This window comes from Serinus canaria, chromosome 3 (genome assembly GCF_022539315.1).
Source record: "Serinus canaria isolate serCan28SL12 chromosome 3, serCan2020, whole genome shotgun sequence".
NCBI classification, from domain to species: Eukaryota; Metazoa; Chordata; class Aves; order Passeriformes; family Fringillidae; genus Serinus; species Serinus canaria.
Window position 1 is genome coordinate 54,292,824 of NC_066316.1, and position 20,982 is coordinate 54,313,805.

The following is a 20,982-nucleotide window of genomic DNA, read 5'->3' on the forward strand; positions in this document are numbered from 1 at the left end:
GATGCATCCAAAACCACTAAGGAAAGAAAACCATAACAACGTGCCAAGTATTAATCTGACCCTTCACTTGTGAGCAAGATAACCACTGGATCCACTCAAACTGCCTCGTGATTTGTTTTGCCATTGGAAAAGCCAAGCTCTACTTCAGTTAATTTTGCCTGAATGCTTTAACTAATCACGTCTCACACATAAACATTTGACTAAGTCAGAAGAAAGCATGACAACAAAACAGCATGGTGCAGAACAGGAGAAAGATCTGTGAAGTACAAATAATATATGAAAGAAAACAGCATATTCTGTGCTGGGGTGGACTTACCATTTTCCCTAGCTGGTGTGGGGATGCAGCCCACCAGTCAAGCCTTGTGCTGAGCAGTGAGGGTGATGGCATTGCCTAATCAAAAGGTACTAAGATTGAAGCTTTCCCCCGCTAAGCAGGGCTAGAAGACCACACTGCCTGAACCTGACTTTTGAGTCAGTCCACAGAAAGGGCAACAGCACCTTGCCCATTGCCTTTATAAAAAAGGACCAATCACTAAAACAAGCACGTGTGCACACACACTTGAGAAAGAGAGGAAGAACCACTGAGGAGACAGAGGAAATGAAGGAAAAGAGACTGTGGGTATGACCTGGGAGCCAGCTGTGACACACAGACAGCTGAATCTCAGGCCTTTGGTGGCACCAAGCCCTGTGACTGGCGCAGCACTCACCTGCTGCTCCCATGGGACCACATGGCTGTGCTCCTGCTAAGTGTTCACTTTGGCAACAGGAGTCCATGTTCACCTCTGGCAGCATCACAACCTGTGCCACTAAGAATAAAACTGTACTTTTTGTTCATCCCTTAATTATGTGTGCAACAACGTTCAAGTTCAGGTTCACTGAAACTTAGATGCCTCTAAACAAAGATGCTTCATGCTGTTCCCTGCTCCTCCTCCTCTCTGTTCCTCTGCAGTCTGATTGAGCAGCCCCACAGCAGGAGGACCATGGTTCCCAGTGGCCAGGAGCCAGGCTAATTCGAGGAACAGGCAGCAACCTCCAAGCCGAGGATGGTCACCAGCTGAACATTGGGTACAGCCACAGCCACAATTGCACGGATACCTGAACCCAAGAGCTGGCTTTTGGAAAGGAAAGCAGAAGCTGCTGGCACAGTGCAGACCTCCCCAGACTGGGCCTAGAAGCAACATGGCCACAGGAGCACATGTCCAACTCCTGACTGCAGCAAAAGGCAAGAGAGAAGCCTGTCAGACCACTCTGAGGACAGGACTGCTCCTCTGTACCTCGTTACCTCCTCCAGCAGTTCTTGCACCATGGGGGTGGCCCAGCAGCCCACCCAGGCTTCTATCCAAGCTGCACAAAAACATCCTGGGAACTCCACTATAAACCAGACAGTCTGTGAAATACAAGACCAGAAGACTCACTGCCTTACCAACCAAATACTGTGGCTCTGAGCATCATAATACATTATTTAATCCCGCTCTAGGATCTTAGGAGGTAGGGAGAAAGACACATCCTGCAACAGTTGAAGCTATCACTTTGATCAGTATTTCACAGCAGTAAATTATAAAGCCATGTCATCTGTTCAGACTCATGATGTCCTTGTCAGTTTCCAAACAATTCAGAAGAAACATCCAGTTAGTTCCTGCATGCCTGCTCAAATATGCAGCCGCAGCAGGCAGCGGAGGCAGCCTCGCACACAGCCACTTCTGGGCAGGCAAATGAGAAAACATCACTGCCCTACAACAACCACCTACATTCTGGGTTTAGATTAATTTCACTTTAAAGGACTTAGATTTGAGAAACCATAGCTACAAAAGTGGTAAACACAAATGAAATAATAACGGCTTGCTAAGAATCCTGCCTATGAAGGAAGCAGCTCCTGCCTTCAAATACCAGATTCAATACCACCGTTTTGCCTCTTTGACTACATTAACCTTCTCCAACATCAAATGAAAATAATATTACTTAATCTGCCTGGAAGGGGCTGTTAGAACAGTTCGATTAACAAGCAGGTCTGGCATGTCCAGCCAGATAACTGGACAAGACCATCTCTTGTAAATACAACTGGTAAGCCCTTCTCTGTGACAGCATTAGTTCACTAGACATAACATATTCTGCAAATCAAATATAACTCATAATTTACACTGTGTTCACATTCAAACTATAATTCATCTTAAATATCTCTAACTACAATAGTTCATGCAGTCTATCAAGAGGCATCTCAGCAGAAGTGTGATTCACAACTTCACAGGAATGCTGAGGGAAGGTTTTTGCTACCACTTTGAATGTTGATAATTATATTGCTACTGAGAATAACTTTCAGGAAGGCAGTGCATGGTAATACTAGATGAGTTTTCTGCAATTAAAAAAGGTCCTCTTCTGAGACCGCCACAAATGCATGGACTTTCTGGATCTGTTTGAATCTTCAAGTTCTTGACACTGTGTGCAGACTTATGTTTGCTGCTAACACATCAACAAGCTGCTGTGGTCTATAAAAACAGCCCATTGGAAGATGACACCCTGGCAATTATCAAACTTCTTAAGAAAAATCTCTGTTAACCTAAAGCTTTGATTAAACTCTACTGGTTAAGCCCTGTAACAAGTACAGAGTGATAGATCACAAATCAAAAACATCACAAGAAACTGAAGCTTTAAAAAAATCCCCAAAACCTCCACTACATCTTAGCACATTTCTGTGCTGTCACTGCATCAGACAAATGCTTTGCAGCCCTTCACACACCAGAACAATGGCTCCTGAAGTGGCGGAAATGGCATTATCCAAGAATTTCAGCAACATTAGTAGTGCAGCGTTTCCTGAAACCACTACAAGCCATAAACCACCGAGGAGAAGTCAGCCTGAGATGCCATTTTGACTCCATCTGTGCAGCAACTGAATAGTGCAAGAGAGACAGTGTTCCCTCCTACTAGAGAGACAGCCACACAATCCAAACCTTGCAAAAGCACTGCCTGGACACCCACCAGATGGCTCTTGTGTGCTGGGCACCTACAGCAACAGGCAAGAAGGGGGTGGGATTCACATTCTCTGATCAGAGCTAACTTAGTGAATTAACCAGTACTCCAAGTTCCTGCTGCAGTTCGTGGAACGACCCAGGCATTTCAGAGACCAATTCACCCCCTTTTCAGTAAGTGTCAGAGATAGCAGGGTGCTTATATTAACTGCTCTTCTCTTGCAGTCAGAACATATGCATGCCTCCTCTCTTGCCATGAAAATACGAGATACAATCTATTTTATGTGGTTGTTTCAGGTTTGTTGTTTTTTAATTCAAATAACTCATTGACATTGTCAACTGCTACTTTTTTTCTGAAAATGAGCCTTTCCTCTTTAGTGACAGGCTGCACATCTTGCAGTAATTGAAAAAAGGACAGCACCAGATAAGTGCATCCTGTCTGCCTTGAAATAAGTTTGCTACTTCCTTTTCCAAGAAGATAAGAAACATCTGCATATAGGAATTACTACACAAAAGCTACCTTTCTGTAAGGAAAAGCCTAATTGAAAATTCAAATAGCTTCTATACCTCACGGACATAACCTGGTGTAGCAATTCAGGTAGGTATGTTACGACCTGAGCAACGAGGGGGTGCCATCAAGGTGTCCAAATGACATACAAGAGCTGTCTCTCATTCAGAGACAAATCCCAGCTACCCTTTTCTCACCAAGTAATTATAAAACATAAACTACAACGTATATTTATTTTCTTTCCCGTGCTTCCTGTATTCTTTTTCTAGCTATTTTTTTCCCATAACTTCTCCTCTTCCTATCTTCCACTATTCTCACACCAACATCACAAATTTTATCTACTACACAACTACTGCTATACACCCCACTCCCCAGCTACCTGCTCCTGCTCTGACTGCAGCCCAATAATGAGTCCCCAAAACCCATCCAGTTATCCTTGTGAGGCAGGTCAGGTCACACGCCACTTGCTTCACCTGGAGTAGATTTGTACTGCAGGAACTATTTTGAAGCTGGATGCTCAGAAACATGAGCTGGAGGTGGGGTCAGATTCTGTCAAAGGGGAGCTGCTCTGTCACACCTGCCCAGCCATCACACCTGCCTCGCTTCCCCCACTCCCTTATCTCACTGCATCACTCTCATGGTTTGTGTGACCTGGCCCATAGGAGATGGGAAACGTTGTCTGCTACAGCTGCCTGCTACCAATCTCCCAGACAAGGAGAGCTGAGGATGTCCTGGGTCCATGCCTGCAAGACAGATGGCCGTGCTGCCATCCTGCAGATTTATCCTGCTTTCTCCCACTCACATCCTTGGGCATCCAAGTTCCTCTGCTCACCCCAGCTAGTGGAACTTTGATGTCTGCTCTGTTTCTTTATTCCACCTGTGCTGTGACACCAAAACTAGCTTGGAGCAGTCTCTGCACAGCTAGGTTTTCTTCCACTGTAACAGTTTATTAAAGAAAACAAAATGCAGCATGAATATAAACTAGTTTTTATGGAGGTAGCACTGATGCTCTGAAATCAGACAATAAGTCAGTATCAGTTTTTCTCTACAACAAAGTCATTTGTAGCTAGCTGCCTCCCCTCCTCAGAATGTCTCCTAGGCTAAACGACACCCAAGCTGATGGGTGTTTGTCACCTTGAAAATCGAGAGGACAAGTGTAAACACATCCTAACCACCAGCTGAGGAGGAGGAGAAGAAGGAACTCTGGAGGTGAAGCAAACCATCATGGAACTGTGTCATACAGGAGAACAGAGCAAGGTGCTGCCTGCCTGCCCACCTGCACCCCTTGCGCCAGACCCTTCTGCAACCATTTCAAAGGTTTGAACTTGGGAGAAGGCCACAGCCTTTTCTAAGGACATTAGGAGTAGCTCACTCAAAAGACGACTCTTCATGTATTTGGGCACTCCCCTTTCCAAAGAGAGTTATCTTCCCCCCAGCCCAGCCCCTCCAACAGGCACTCCAGCAGATGCCAGCACCAGAGGGGCAAGGCTGGGAGGGAACCCTTTCCTGCAGATGCTCCAGTGTCTCCTGGCTGCTATCTGGTGACCCAGGCAGGCCCTGGCACCGGCTGCAGCTCCAAGAGGAACCCCACCCGGGACCAGTGCTGCTCCCCGCCACAGACGATACTGCACAGCCTGTCTCCAAACGCTCTTGCTTATCATCCTAACCAAAAAGGTCTGAATGCATTTTCATGTGGAAACTCTACGGCAGCACAACACCCTAAAGCCACATTCTCCTCCTCCAAGGTGCAGGCTGGGAGATTTGATTTGCAGAAGTCTGGTACAGAAATGTAAGCCCCATCATCCAATCAAACAGATAATGTGTTACAACTTCTTGTAACTTCAGTCATTTACCATCTTCCTTTCTTTAGCTAACAATATCCCACTGTGTATTTACACATTAAGTTGCTGATTTTAAGTGATAAGGTCCTCTGAACACGTGGCACATTCTTGATCTTTACCAGAAAAACAACAGCTCCATCCTGTATTTTTCACATTGGTGCAACTGTGAAGCAAAACAAAGTCCACATTTTTCTATTTGGCTGAAAAGCATGCCTTACAAATAAGTCACAGAATAAAACATAATGATGACTGCAAGTAAGGAAAAAAAAAAGAGCTTTGAGAGTGGATCAAACAGTTTCCTTAAATAAGCAGCAATTAATTTACATTTCTTCTCCTCATGCAAATCATAACTTCTGTGTTGTTAGTTTTTTTTTCATTTTAGTATATTTTTTTTAAGGTATGCATGAAGAAAGTAGGTGTGACACTACAACTAAAGAGATACAGCCACTGAACAGTATGAGTCAGCATTTTTTAAACAAAAATAAAATATTCTTTCATTTGTTAGAATGTTCAAATACAATAATTCTTTCATCAATATTGTTAGAACTTTTACAGAATTACTTTGTCCAGTTAGTTGAAAAGAAGACATAAGACACTTTGAAGAAATAAAAAAGGAAGGACAAACCTCTTTGGATAAAGAGAACAAAAATGAAATGCAGAATATTCTTTTAATATATAAAAGGCTTGTATAAGGATTTTGGATCAGCTGTTGGCCAGCCTCATCAAGAATACATGAAAAATAAATCAGCTTGATTTTCACTGAGGAAACTTTTGTATAGATGTCATGGAAAGCTTTCTAAGCATAAGGACAGCTAAGACCAAGCTACTTTAGGAAGGTTACATACACAGACCAATTAGCAAAAAATAGCAATGTGGGAGGAAAATGACCTCATTATCCCTTACAATGGTGCTAAAAGCCTCCAGTAACTCTCTGTGCCAAATTGAAACAAGAAATGATTGTTGCAAGTGTCAGCAGGTTGGATTAATTTTTGCATGAAATAGGCAAAAGCAATATTTTCCGTATAAATAATGCACAGTTTAAAACTAATGGTATTGAAACTTTTTAATATTGTATTTGCTTTAAAATAGCCTTCTCAGATTTAGACTACATTTTGGGAAAATCCACAGTATAAATTTTCCATACGCTCCTGGTAGAAGTGTTTGGAATGAACATCCGCTAGCTGACAGTACAGTTGTGCGTTTATATATGAACTGATCTTCATGACAAAGACAGTTTTCTTAGGACATTTTGTTACTTCTTGCCAAAAGCTGAGCTACCACTTCACAGTGTAACACTCTTTTCTTTCCACAGTCTAGACAAAAGCAGTGACTCTGTAACTAAGGTTTCCAAATCCTTTCAGTTATAAAACCTCAGTATTAAAACCTCACAACATTTTAGCCAATGAAATGGTTCTGACCAGGACTGTTAACAACCCCAACCACTTGTTGCAGGAAGCAACACTCAGCAATTTGCCCAGGAGGGCAAATCTTCTTCAAAGTTGCCAAGGTAAGAGGGAGAAAGAACAAAAAAGCAGTGGATGAGTGCTGACCCAGATCACTTTGGCCATGGTAAAATTCCCACTCACAATGTTCAGCAATGCCAAGGCTTTGTCTAGGGAAATCATTACGGTTTTCTGCTATGGTAACTAGTTAAAAAATCAGGCTATTTACTGCAGAATGCCACCTGCTACTGCCTGGCAAAGTACATCCAAACAATCACACAGGGCATATTATCATAACAAACGGGAGGTTTCATTTACAAACCCAGAAGTGCTGTGCTGGTATCATCATCCCCAGTCAAAGGCAGTGGGAAAGACAAGGAGGAGAGATGGGTGCATGGACAAGAGACTTTCCCCAGGCAGAATGATGGCCAAGGTGGGGACAGAGCTCAGCTCCCCTAAGCACTATTGCTGCATCTTCTCTTATAGACTGCATAATTATTTCAGCAGGAAAGGATTTCATGGAGTGCACTGTCTGTCAAAACACATGCAGAAAAGCAGACACTGGTAAAGTACTATATATTGCTTATTTCATCACATTCTGCTTGGGAACTTGGAAGGGGACACAGTGGGCCAGGCTCACTGGTCCAGTTAGGAGAGCCAGTCTCCAGCACTGATCAACAGCAGCATAAACAAGGTTTGGGGGGAATTGCAGAAATACATCAGTCATGAAGCAGTCTATCAAGGACTGAAGTCTTTGTTTTAACAAAAATACGGGAACTAACATTTCTTTACAAAGAAAAAAATTGGTCACACAATCTGTGTTATCCAGGAAGTCAAACTAGATTATTACAGTGATCACTTCTGGCCTCACAATATATTAATTTTTAAAATATTGTCATTGTCTCTGTTTTTCCCCATGAAGACCAAGGAACTTAGGAAACCCACCCTTCATCTCCTGGATTTTACTATACATCTTTCTTTACTGATTCTACAGAAGCCTTGGAAACCATATACCTTTTTATTTCCAACTTCTGGGAATAATCAAAACTTTGTTCAACACTATGGCCTTTATTCCAACACACATAAATAGCTTCTTGACTTGCACAAAACCTGAAACCACTTTAATCAATCAGCTATATATAGTCTGGATAAATACTGAGTCTGAGATACTGGGTATAGAGCCAATCCTGTGCTATTTGCTAATACTTTGATCTAATTTCACATTATATTAAGAAGAAATGAAAAATTTTCTGGTGAGGACAAAGGCAACAGTAAAGAAATGGCAGCTAGAGAATACATACATTAGCTAAAAAATTCAATTTGTTCCAAAAGCATTGCAAAAGACAGAAATACATATAGAGTTATCACAAAATAAGACACAAATGTCCATAAATTTGTTATTTTGTTACTCCCACAGGAACTCACTCTTGATTTTCCAGAAATCTACCACTATATAAAGTATGTTTAATAGCATTAGTAGACAGCACTGCAGCCTCACTGCGTGGGTAACACACTGCTCCGTTTTCTATGGAATCATTATGGCACAGGTGATTTATGTCTGTGCAACAGAAAGGGCTATTCTGTAGAAATATCACAGGAAATGACACACAGGAAATAAACCAACACAGACATCTTACAATCATTTCCTAAGCTCTAGCACAGCAATCTGCTGAGCTCCTGAAACAACCCAGATGCTGCTGACGCAAGGAATGAACAAGCACCAAAAAGGCTTCCCTCTTCCCAGGCTTCTGGGCCCCAAGAGGAGAAAGGATGAACAAGGCAACAAGGTATGGAATAGTTGGTTATTTGTGACCTGGAAATATGCTTTATTGGGTACTAGCTGCTCAGTCCTGCCATGGTTCATCTACGGTGGGTACGGACAGACAGGGGAGGCCTGCAGCGGCTGTGAAAACAAGAAAACTGAAGATTAATACGTGGTGAAGGATCATGTGATGGCTCTGGAAAAGAAGGTCCTATGGAGGCAAAGTTGCAGTGAGCCTCATGCCAAAGTTTTCTCTTCTTCCTCCCCCATAACAGAAGGCTTATAAGAAAAATGAAACCAGAATTTAGCAGGTCCTGCACTGATAGGACAAGCGCTATTTGTTCTGATCTAAAGGACAGATTCAGGCTAGACAGGAAGAAATTTCCTATGGTGAGGGTGGTGAAACACTGGATTGCCCAGAGAGGTGGCAGATGCCCCATCCCTGGCAACATCCAAGGCCAGCCTTGGACAGAACTCTGAGCAACTTGATCTAGTTGAGGATGTCCCTGGTCATTGCAGAGGGGTAGAGTTTTAAGGGTGATCTCTAAAGGTCTCTCTCAACCAAAACATTTCCATCATTCAGTGATTCTATGAACTAACCCTAACACAATTCACATAACATCTTGTTAGCATGTGCTATTCTGCTAAGGCTCAAAAGCATCTGTTCCCTTCCCACGAGCTCCAACTGTGTCAGGTAATGGATAGAGTAAAAATTCAGTTCCTGTCCTCAACAGCACTTATTAATTCAGGTTACAGAAAGATATCAACAGATGCAAAGAAATAATTGTGTTTCAGTCAGGTTTGCCAATGTGCAACAGAAGACCACATCCTGGAAACCAGATGAACTCAATAACATTTTCACATGAATTTTATTAAGGGAATGTTAAGACATACCTCATGAGGGTTTAACTGAATGCACTGAATAGAAAACTGCTTTCCATCCAAGTAAATTTTACCAGTTAAAAATAGCCAGAAAATGAAGAAATATCTCAGCATACTATTTCATTATTATTCAATATTCTACTATTCCCATCCACCCTTAACGATACAGCTTTTTAATGGAAAATTATATATATGAAAGTCACATATGCAGATATATTAAAAAGCATCTGACATTGGTGTCATAGGTTAAGAATCTTTGGGGCATCCATAGAACATTATTTTCTATGGAAAATAGAGCAGAACTATTCCACACTAATTTGAATACACAGGGGTCTACCCAAGCAGATTACACTGACTTTAAATGTAATTATTTTTTGTAATTCTTTTTCTTATCCACTAAAGGAATTAGCAGACCTGTTTCAAGACTGCAATCAGGAGAACATCCATGTCATTCCATAACACTTTTTTTTACTCAGACATATGTTTTCCTCCAGAGTTTTCATTATTCATAAATAATACCTGTTTTATGACTGTGTAACTTAAGTCAAGATACTGTTAATTTTTCTCTTAAGTTAGTTAGTCTGCCAGTAAAAACGCCCTTTCCTGTACACCACTAAAACAAAAAGAAAAAAAACGGAAGTTAGGAAGTTTTGAGAAAAATCAGTACAAAATTTTCTGCAATTACATGAAACTTCCCACTGCAAAAATAAACATGATTTTCTTAAGGTAACTGAAGAAAGTTACCTAATACTTATGCTATTGCCTACAAATCAAGGAATTGTAAAAGACACAAATGCTGCATTAATGCTCAAACTACCTTAAAACACTGTGGGTGAAATCTTGGTCCTGTTAAAGCTGATGTCACCTTCCCACTAACATCAACAGAATTTCACCCATTGTGCCAACTCAGAAAACAGAAAAGGCTTGGAGACAGAACACTAAAATAATAAATAAGATTGCTTTAACCACTACTTCTGATGTCTTCGACCATGCAATTCCTGCCGCTCCCCCTGCTGAAAGTTCAGTGCCTGGGTAGTTGATTTATCACTCCCTGTGACAAAGCTTTGGACATTGCCCTTCCCACTGCTTCATGCCCAGCAAAACTCAACACAGGAGCTCTTGCACCAGTTGCATTTTAATAGTGCAGGAAAAGATCCACAGCACTACAAGTCAGTTTTGCAGTGACTCAGTCAAGAGCACTTCCTAAAACTGGGGTGGCCTTGGTGGCTTTTTGTTCAGTTGGTTGGGGTTTTTTTAAGGTTTGAGGTAAGTTCCTCAGTGATCAGTGTGCAAGGGATCTTGCAGGAGAGTGGGTGGCACCATTTGGCTCAGGTCCCAAGTCAAAGGGTGTTTCGCAACTATATTGTCACCTCTTCAGATATGCTGCGGAGGCTTCAAAGGAACAGCACTTCTGGAAATCAAATGGCCCGATAAGTCTAACATGAGAAACATACCTAAAGGCCAAATATCTTTTATGAGATACTGGACTTCAGTGACAACTGTTATTTATAGACAAACTACCCACTCTGGGCAACCTAAACAGCAGCTGTATGCATTGATGAAGTGCAGGGCTTTCACCTAAGGCCTCAATGCATAAGTTGAGGCAACATTTATTGGCCCAGCCCACCTGAAAACCAACTTCTGCAGCACTGTATAGGAATATCTACCAGAGCAGTATCACTACAGGGAATTGCAGTGAACTCCAATATTAGTGAGTTATGATGCATTATCTTTTTCTTTCTGAAAAATAAAAAGTATTTAAAACTGGGTTTATAAAAACTGCAAATTTGGTACACCTCTTCAATTCAATTCAATCAATAATTATTTTTCCATGCCAACAATAGGCAGGCACAACAGTAATTAAAATTTCAGTTCCCATAAATGTGTGTAACATTTGTACTGGATTAAGCACCAAGCTTGCTTGCAACAGCAAATACAAAGAGGCAATGTTTTCTTAAATGTTATCCTTTAGAGCAATGAAATCCCATGTAAATATCTTTTTAATACTGTCCACAATGCTCTTATAAGACATCCAAGCTTTGCAAGGCACAAGCATGCTAAGAAGAAATACTGACTCAGTTTTGAAGTGAAGATTCTCAATATCCACTAAGCATGATTTTCTTTCCTGGATCTCCAGTTTCCAAGATCATTTTGCTATCCTATTTAATACCATCCTGTATTACACAGTCAATGATTTTAAAATGTCGTTCTCCAATATGAAAGTATAACAGTTTTCAACAGACTACTCTATATGCAAATTCAGCTGGTGATTGCAGGGAATATTTGATGTTCATCATTTTAAGAAAAAAAGAGACCTCTCTGATATATCAGGGTAGAAGACAATACACCAATAGATGACACTGTAAGATCTCCCAGGACACAGGAATGCTGGAGCACAAATGAGAGTCCATCCTCAGTCAGGGATGCACATCTCTGAGCAGACAAAGAGCAGCAGCTGTGAGAACACCAAGCAAGGATGTCCACAGACTGCTGATGACAGAGCCAAGGCTCAGACGGGAGAGCAAGCATCTCTCCAGACCAACAGTGACCTCAGTAAAATGCCTCTCAGAGAAATAAAAGCACAAATACTCCTTCTGCTCCTGCGCTCACACACAAGGCACCACTGTTTCTATGGAAAGCTGGCCATACAGGCCAGGAAAACCCTGGGGTAACTCTCTCTGTATATCAGCTGCACTACCAACACACACCTTGCCCCTGTCACCTCGTGTTACAGAGGGGAAGATGGGCTCTCCAGAATGATGGATGAGCTACATCTCACTGCTGCAGAGTGAGAGCAGACACACTGCTAACTATGCCAGCAGGGTCACAGGTCAGCACCCTGTGTGATCCCCTGGGAAGTATTGTTCCCCCTCCCATGGTACCGTGGTCCATGGACACAGTCCCAACAGCTCCACAGGGAAAAGGTGACACTTTGATCCTTTCATCCCAGCACTCTGTCAGAGGTGCCAGCTCACAGAGGTGTCAAACTGAACACACATAACAGGGAGAGCTGCCCTGTGGATGGAGATTAGCATCCTTAAACTTTGTCAGGCATGCCTAACTTCTTAGTGTCATCTTTAGGAAGGCTGGTGATCCTTGCTGATGGCGTAGACCAGCTGTGGATGTGTATGGGCATGTGTAGGCCATGGCTGTGACAGAGAACACCAGGGAAACAGGGAAAGCAATGTACAACTAGCAAATAAGTGTAGGCAGTAACTACAGAGAGCAAGCTTTGGAGACAGTAATATTATCACACCTGGAAAACTTTAGGGCCTTATATATTTCCTATGAGATAATGCAAAAAATTCATACACCAGAATGATTTTCTTAGGAAATCAGTTTCTTAGTAAATGACTAAGTTTCTTACTAAATTACCCATTATTTATGTCTGTCAATAAGAAATTGTTTCCTGGATTCAGAGCTTAACAGCAAGCCACAAGACTTCCATCAGTACACAAAAGTTTTCTTCTGCTTCCTCAGACTGTTTTGAAACATTTCCTCTTGTTTGTCACACACACAGGGGCTTGCCCAAATAGCCATAAAGTTTCTTTCTGCAATGTCCCTATTTCATTTTTGGATGAAGGCTGAATGTACACTGTTGGCACCAACATTATACATTACTGAAAGAGTTTTTAAGAGTTTTCATCTCACAGTTTTCATCAAAACACTGACGGGTCTTCTTTTCACATGTGATTTGCTTCCTGATCATTCTATCACAAACTTGGTGGAGTTTATCCCTCCTCACTCCCAAACTTGTTTGGCATTTTCTCCTTCAACCAACCACACAAGCAACACTTTCACTTGCAGAGGAGGGAAATAACCAGGCCTTGCTTTAATTACATTAACCCGGGAACAATTTGTTGCAAAATCTACAGATGGGGTGCTGCCCCTTTCCAGGCATTCTCTAGGCTAGGAAATCAGTGCAAGTCCTTTGCAGGGTATCAACGCCTTCCTCATGAGATTAAGCTTTAATCCAGCACTATCACCCAAACATACTTTGCTGGAATACTTCAGGAGGTCCAAGCAGTTACTGACACTAACAGAGCCTGCACAACTCTGCTGGTATGGGTGGCTGCTGTAACAAAATTCAGCTACAAAAAGGCAGGAACAATCAAACTTGTTACTGCAATTCATAGAGTAATTTCAGGTTGAAAAGCTGAACAGATGGCATGTGTGAGCTTTATTCAATATCTCTGACTTTTTAATTAGATTCCTGTTCGTGTCAGTCTGCTGGTTTACAGCAGGAGATCCCAGATTTCAAAGTAACCTTAGGAATCCCATTGCTCTGTCTGATAGAAACCACTATGCCAGGAAACTGCTGCAGGCACAGCTCCTGCTGCTTCCACCACAGGAACTCATCAGCAGGTAATTAAAAGAACCAAATTAAAGGGATAGTCCAAAAATGCAGCTACGCCTTAGCCAAAATGCAAATTAGAGCTTTAATGCACCACACTGCTTTATAATTTTAGGATGCTTTTGGTGTGTTTATCATTAGGAATCTGTATGCCATCATTTTCTCCTTCATGCCTTCACGTGGTTCGCAAATTCACCTTCTGCCCCTGACAAGCTCACGCTGGGCTGTCACTGCTTTTTGGAGAGCTGCATGTGAGCAAAATGAAACAAAACATACTGACTGCTAAAAAGGTTAAGAACTTGCAAGGGAATGAACAGTGCATCCCTCCCAAAGCACTGAAACATGGCAAAAAGCACCAATGGTTGTGAGAACAGACACCCCAACAGACAGCAGTGTCATTAAATTTTAGAATAAAGTTCAATACTTCCTTTTATCAACACAGGTCAAAGAAAACCAATCAAACAAACAAAAAGCACCCCAAAAAAACCCCACAAGCCCCCAACAGATTGACTAATACAGCAGATTAGGACTTTTATAAGTGCTGCAGTGCATAAAATCTCTGTGATGCTTTTAACCTATGGCAACAAAGAATGGCACAACACATTGGAATTGTAAGTCTAATTGTATCAATCAATGGCACAGTTTCACAGCTGTCCTTTTATCAAAATCAATTAGAAGTTGACTATTTTTGAGTTGTTTCTTTGTCTTATTTACCTTTTTGAGGAGGGAAACTCCAGAACTCAGAAGACCCTCTAGACCTGTTGCAATCATGCTCAGCAGAACACTGACCACACCTCCAAATCCATTTTAATTTTATAATACATCCTGAATGTGTATGCTAGTATTAAAAATAGCCTGTTTAGAGAAGGATGGGCCAAATACTCCATTAGCCAAACAACAGCATATGCAGAGTTTGTGCATATTTACTTCTGTGCAGCAGGGCCCTAAATCCCTTGCTTGTGACAAAACTCTAAGTTGTTACAAAATGTAGCAATGCTCCATTATGTACTGATTTTAAAAGAGATGAGTGGGTTACAAAGAAAACTGAGCACACAGGTATTAATTTTTAAGTGTTGGAATATATAACAATCAGGTCTAATAATCACCTGCCTGGTATGTGTCCATCAAGGAGAGAAAAACCCTGTAACTCTGCAACAAATTCCCCTTGTTTATTCAGCACAATTTTGCCCCAAAATATTTTGTCAGGAAAGAAAAACCATTCTGTCCTAGCATGGAATGAGACCGAATCCCTCTGGAACTGCAGCCCTTGCCAGTGGATGTGATCGCATCGGACAAACTCTTGGGGAATGGGAATGAACAGGATGTGTTGGGGTCTAACTATTTTCCTTCCCTGTGATGTCCAAACTGCCCATAGGCCTAAACTTCCTAAAAGGCAGCTTTGCCAGGGTTGTGCAGTGGATTCCTGCTACAAAGTCCAAACCAAGTCTGGATTTTGTGATAACTAGTAGTGTACATGGTGTAGCAGATACCACGGTATTGACAACAATGTCAAGTTTCTTCTGTTAGTAGCAGCAAACAATGCTGAAGCAATTCAAAATAATGAAAAGTTGAATAAACACTCTCATCATCTGTTTACAAAACATCATGATTAAGTCTTTTAAAATCTCTATAACAACTCTAAGCAATTATCTCTGATGACAAAACTAAAAAGGATGGAGGAAACTTGCCCTATCATAAGCTCAGCTGTAGCAGGTCTTTCAAACCCTCAACCAAAGCACCTCTCTCTTGTGCCATTCACAACATTTCTAACTACAGCAGAGGGACATCTGATGGTCTCTGGAATTAAACTGCAATGCCCCTTTTTCCTTTGGGTGAGACATCAGGAGTAGGGCTCTCTTTGCTGATAATTTTCTGTCTAATTCTGGAACAATGCACTCTACACCAGATACTGCTCATCCATTCCCTCTCTTTTGATAAATTTACCACATCATAATGCTCTTGTGAGCTAAGCAGAAAAAAGCCTAAACCCCTCCCTTTCCCTGCTAAGTACAGAAAACTGTATCTCTGCTGTTTACAGATTTGGAGGCTTGTCTGGACTGAAGTTTTGTAAATACAATCTACTTTGAAGTCACGAGCATTAATATTTGGATTAATGCCTTGAAAGAAACAGTTCACATAGCCTACATTTCTCCCTGTGCTGATGTTCTCTATGTTGGTTGATTTTAAAGCCTCAAAAACACCCAACCAATATGAAACATTAAGACCCAGGGACTAAAACAAATTTTAACCTGGTTCTATCTGGCTCTTGGCCTATAATGTTTCAATTTACCCACTCAGAAATAAACAAACCAAGGAAAAACCCCAAACAAACCTTGCATAACTTATTTGCTCTCTAAATGTCTTGTTTCCTCTGCATCATGAGTGAAAGCACAGAAAGGGGCTGAGGTGTCCTTGTGGCTTCACAAGCTGAAGAACTTCTTGCTGGAAGTCCCTATTTTCGTAGCACTGGCAATCTGAAAAACAAAAATTGTTTTGTTAACACTTGTATCCCTAGATACAGAAAATAGAAATAAGGTTTGCTCTGAACCACTGCCAACTACATCATTAACCTCTCCTACAAACAAGCCAACAGCTCTCATGAAAAAAAAAAAAATAAAAACATCAAGGAACATCACTCAATTCATACCTCATTTATGCATTCTGCATTGACTGCTCACAGCTAAAAACTTCTTTCTATGTACAAATGGAAAATAGAAACCAGTAAAACAACACATTACAACCACCTGCTTCAAGAAAAGCAAGTGTTAAGCTGTCCAGGTTTCCATCTAGGAAATACTCAGCCAGGAAAGGTGGCTTGAAACAGGCAAGCACTATCACAGTCCCTTTCCTACACTGGTGGCCCTAACCACAAACTATGCCTGCACCATAATAGGATTGCCTGTTTCCATGCGTTCTTATTTAAACCTTGTATCAAATCACAGCCAGGACCTCTACAAAATATCTGCACATCAGGTACAAAGATCTCCCATGGAAGTTCTCTTGTACCAACCAAGCCAGGCTTTGAAAAGCCAGCCACTGCTTTTGAGGAGACTGATGTGGACTGCCCACATCACCTGAAAATGTTAAACCAGACACCAGCCATCCTCAGTGTATGTGCACTGAACAAGCAGAGTGACTAGCTGAGCTCCCAAAAGCTAGCAAGGAGAACTTCATGCTCCACAAAGCCTGTCATTTTCATTCTGCAAAGTGTCAGACTGTATTATAATATTTTCTCTGATGTTCAAATTGGCACAGCTGATCTTAAACAGCTTCTTCACAGCACAAAGCACCTTGTCAGAAAAATATCTTGATATCTACAATGGTTAAGCTGACATAAAACATAATTAAAACTAACACAAGAATTTTATCATACTCATGCTTCCAAAGGCAGTGGAATTAGAGCAAAGTCCTAAACTGATTTCACTGAAAATAAAGGCTGTTCCATTCAAATGAAATGCAAACAAAATAGCAAATAATACAAGCTGCAAAACCACCACACAAAATGGACGAATTAACAGTGGGCCAGCAAAGTAAAAAGCAGCATTAGGCTGCAAGTTACACCCAAGAGGAAATGTGGGTAATAAAATGCAACTAAATTCTTAGTTGTTACACAAAAAAACCTGCTTGTTAAGCTCCAAATACACAGACCAGCTTTGCTGGAGGGGAAAGGTGTATTTATGTACACAGAGCATTTAGAACTCAGACCACCAAAGCCCTCCAAATCATGGCTATAAGAGACACAGAGCCACGAGCTGCCAGACAAGGCTGCAAGTGCCATGATTATGGCATTCAGATAACACTGCCATGATCCATGTGTCACTGATATCGTCTTTCCTAAAGTTCATAGCACTGTTACTGTGCCCTACCTTTATTTTTTGTCACATTTCCTTTTGCTACACAATGGCACAGCATGGCTCCACTCCTCAAAGCCACACAGGGCTTCCTTCACCATGGGGTTCAGTTCCTGAGCACCAGCAGCTAAGACTCAAAACCTGGGGCAATTGCTCTCATCTGCAAAACCCCTGAACTGAAAAGTGCCCTTTTTCTTCCCATGTTCCAGCTCACCGAAGAGTGCTGCTCAAGCATTTTCCTTTCCAGCTGGAACCACATTTCCAGCTCTTCACAGACATGGCTTCTTTACTAATGGTTTGACAGACATGGAGAGACACCTAGTACAGAGCTAAATGTAAGATCTGTGTCAGGAGCTACGTTTAATTTCATCAATGCAGTGTTATACTCTGCCCTCATGGGAAAGCCTGACCCTCCTGGATTTTTGCTAGCCCATACCTATAGGGGAATGCAGCTGGCTGTTAGCTGATACAGCCAGGGTGATCTCACAGCACTCAATCACCACAGATTTGTAAATGTTCAGCTAAAACATTTCTACCTGCATTGGAGCAAGAGCACAACATTTACAGCAGGCAGGTGGTATACTACTTTTGATACAAAAGAACTGATTTATGGCAAAGTATCACAGGAGTCCCTCCCTACCAGTCAGGTCTTACTTGAACACTTATTAAGGATGATGCCCTGCTCTGTTTGAAGAAAACTTCCTGGCCAGGGTAGAGGGCCAAGTTTTTTGAAGTGCTTCCAGCCCTCCCAGTGAGCTACCTCTCAGGGAGGTCACAATGCTCCCCCACAAGCAGTCCATCAAATACTGAAGGAAGTTTGCTGTGGTGAATACAGACTTCCCAGCAATGCCCTGCCAGATCTGCAATACCCATCTCTCTGGATCTGCACAATCTTGAATAATAAGGCTTTACATAAGAAAAATCTATAGGGTAGAATATTGCTCCATACATACAGTCCTTTGCACATTCAGGTATCTTTTTCTATGAGGCTAGGAGGAAACGGGCATCTCATACCAGCTTACAACGCTCCTCTCTTTTTCCTTTCCCCAATATGTCTTTAATACCAACCATTCCCGTTAAACTTCTACCAAGGGCAAAGCACTTCTGAAGGAATCAATCTAAAAAAATAAACTTCCATGTGTCAAAAAAATAAAAAGATAAAGTAGTAGTTAAAAAAAGAAAGAACTGGTGTACTAAAGTAATAGTCACATAAACCTCACATGTCCCAGACTGAGATTTTTGCCTCCTGCCAACAAACAAGGACAAAAATCCCATACACTAAGCATGGCATATACAACACCCTAGGCTCTGTCATTTAGTTAAGGACAGACAGGTAGGCATAGCTGTGAAAGTCTTAACAGCACAGATTAGGCAGTATGTGCTATGGTAACAACCTTGGTTTGTCATTCATCCAGTACTCACATTTTCATTTTCCTGCTGAACAGGAGGGCACACAAAAATAAACACCAGCAAATGGCTAGCAGGCATGGCACTGAAGCAAAGTCCTTAGTACAAAGCTACCACGGGCCCTTCCAGCCCTACTGTAAACAAAGAGTGAATTACATTATACACACAATAGCAACACTTAAAGTCGCAGATGTAGTTCCTCAACTGTGATCTGGGAAGGGCTGTACAAACTCAGGGCAGGTGCTGTCTGCACAAGCAGGGAGCAAACACCAGCAGAGGGGTTTTTTGGGGTTTTTTGCTGGGTTGCCAGGCATAGTCATTAAAAACTATAGCCCCTGGTTAAAGCCAGTGTACAATGACGAGGTGCTGAGCAGTTCAGGAAGACAAATTCTACAGACACCTCCATCCCCTTGAGCTGCAGTACACGTGTGTCAAAAGGAAGGTATGAGCTGCTACTGAGCCTCAACAGGTCTGGCAAGAAGGAAGCAGAGAAGTGACGCTTATTATTCATGTGGTTCCCCCCAGGGTTAGCCACTGGTAGATAAACCAAGTACAGCACAGCACCCTCCTATAAAATGCACTGCCAACAACTCTACAGGATATACATCCAGACCTCGCCTTGTCAATCACCAGAGAGAGAGAGATTTTAACTTCATCTGTGACATCTATATTTAACCAAACACTGGTGAATAGCTTGTGGCAGCTGTTGCAGCTTTCTGCAGCAGTCCATCAGCTTGCTTCACATGGTTTTCTTGGGTAGCCATCCCTCCCCTTTCCCCTAGAGAAATCTGGGGATAGTCTGCAGATCCTGCTGGAAAGCTGCTCCTGCTTACAGAGAACAAACAAACAAACAGAAATCCCTTAACTTTTCCAGCCCCACTGAACAACTCTAAATGCACCAAGTGTCATACTGGACACAAGAGAGGACATTCACACATTCAGCACAGAATCAGCTCCTGGGAGCCCAGGCAGCCCAGTGACACACTGAGCTTCAGCTCTGCTCAGGGCCAGCAAATCCTCCAGTTCCTGGGAAGGGACCATTGACTGAGCACATCCATTCAGCCTGTCCACAAAGGCAGGGCCATGCCACAGAATGCTGCTCTGCCCAGAAGGCAGAAGCTGTCTGCACAAGGAAAGCTGGACTTCACTTCCCTGTGCCTGGGTGTCTGCTTCAGGAAATCTCCCATTCCCAAGCCAAGTTTCAGGATTTACCCTAACTGCTCTGTCAGATGCAGAGCAGAGCCAAGCAGATACCTATGTCTGGGATAATCCAAAGCATTTATTTCCCCACCTTTCTTGCTATATTCAAAATGTATTCCTGAAAGCACTTGATTATTTTTTCTGATTTTTGTTGATGATTTGCACTTCAGAGGCAACATACAAACAAAAGTTCTGACCTTTTTCCTAACCTTTGACTGATCATATGAGAAAAAGGAACACCTTGTTAACACTACTTTTCCTTAAGACACTGATTCTACACAAAACTAATGATCATCCTCTAAATCCTCTCTCTACTCAGCAGTTTAATTAGAAAGATGATCATTGATTAATGCACTTGAGTTACCTGAAGAAGGTGTGACTGAACACAGATCACTCAACCTGAGAGAACTGTAGATTAATTAGTTCTGCATCGAACTGGTTTCCTATTTATTCAACTTCAAAAGGAGGAGAAAAACCCTACAACACAACAACAAAACACCAAGCTTTCAGTCTTTAATTTCTGAGATAATTTTTATTTTACTTTATTCTTTGGAAGTCTCACATTTTCTTGCCTTGAATTTCATAGTCATCTACTTTTTTTTTTTTTAATTATTATTTTAATTTTACAAAATAAGCACACCAAGCCCGGAAGTTCAATATGCATTTGCAAAGCTCTGCCAAAGACCTGCAGTCTTGAATTAGTTGGTTCAGGCAAGGAAGTAGGAATGACACTGATACTCGACGGGAATGTGCACACCATTAAGTGCATACC

General features: G+C 41.8%; 1 protein-coding gene across 2 annotated transcripts in view; it reads right to left on the reverse strand.

Annotated features, from left to right (window-relative positions):
- SCAF8 (SR-related CTD associated factor 8) overlaps window positions 1-20,982 on the reverse strand; it is a 199,760-nt gene that overhangs the window by 31,574 nt on the left and 147,204 nt on the right. Inside the window, exons 21-22 of one of the 2 annotated variants that reach the window (XR_007777268.1) lie at window positions 16,085-16,226; window positions 8,570-8,657 (exon numbers count right to left, since the gene is read on the reverse strand). The gene's annotated coding sequence lies outside the window, so the exon portion shown is untranslated. Of the gene's footprint in view, window positions 1-8,569; window positions 8,658-16,084; window positions 16,227-20,982 lie in introns of those variants that run through there. The other variant, XR_007777267.1, reaches the window with a different exon arrangement.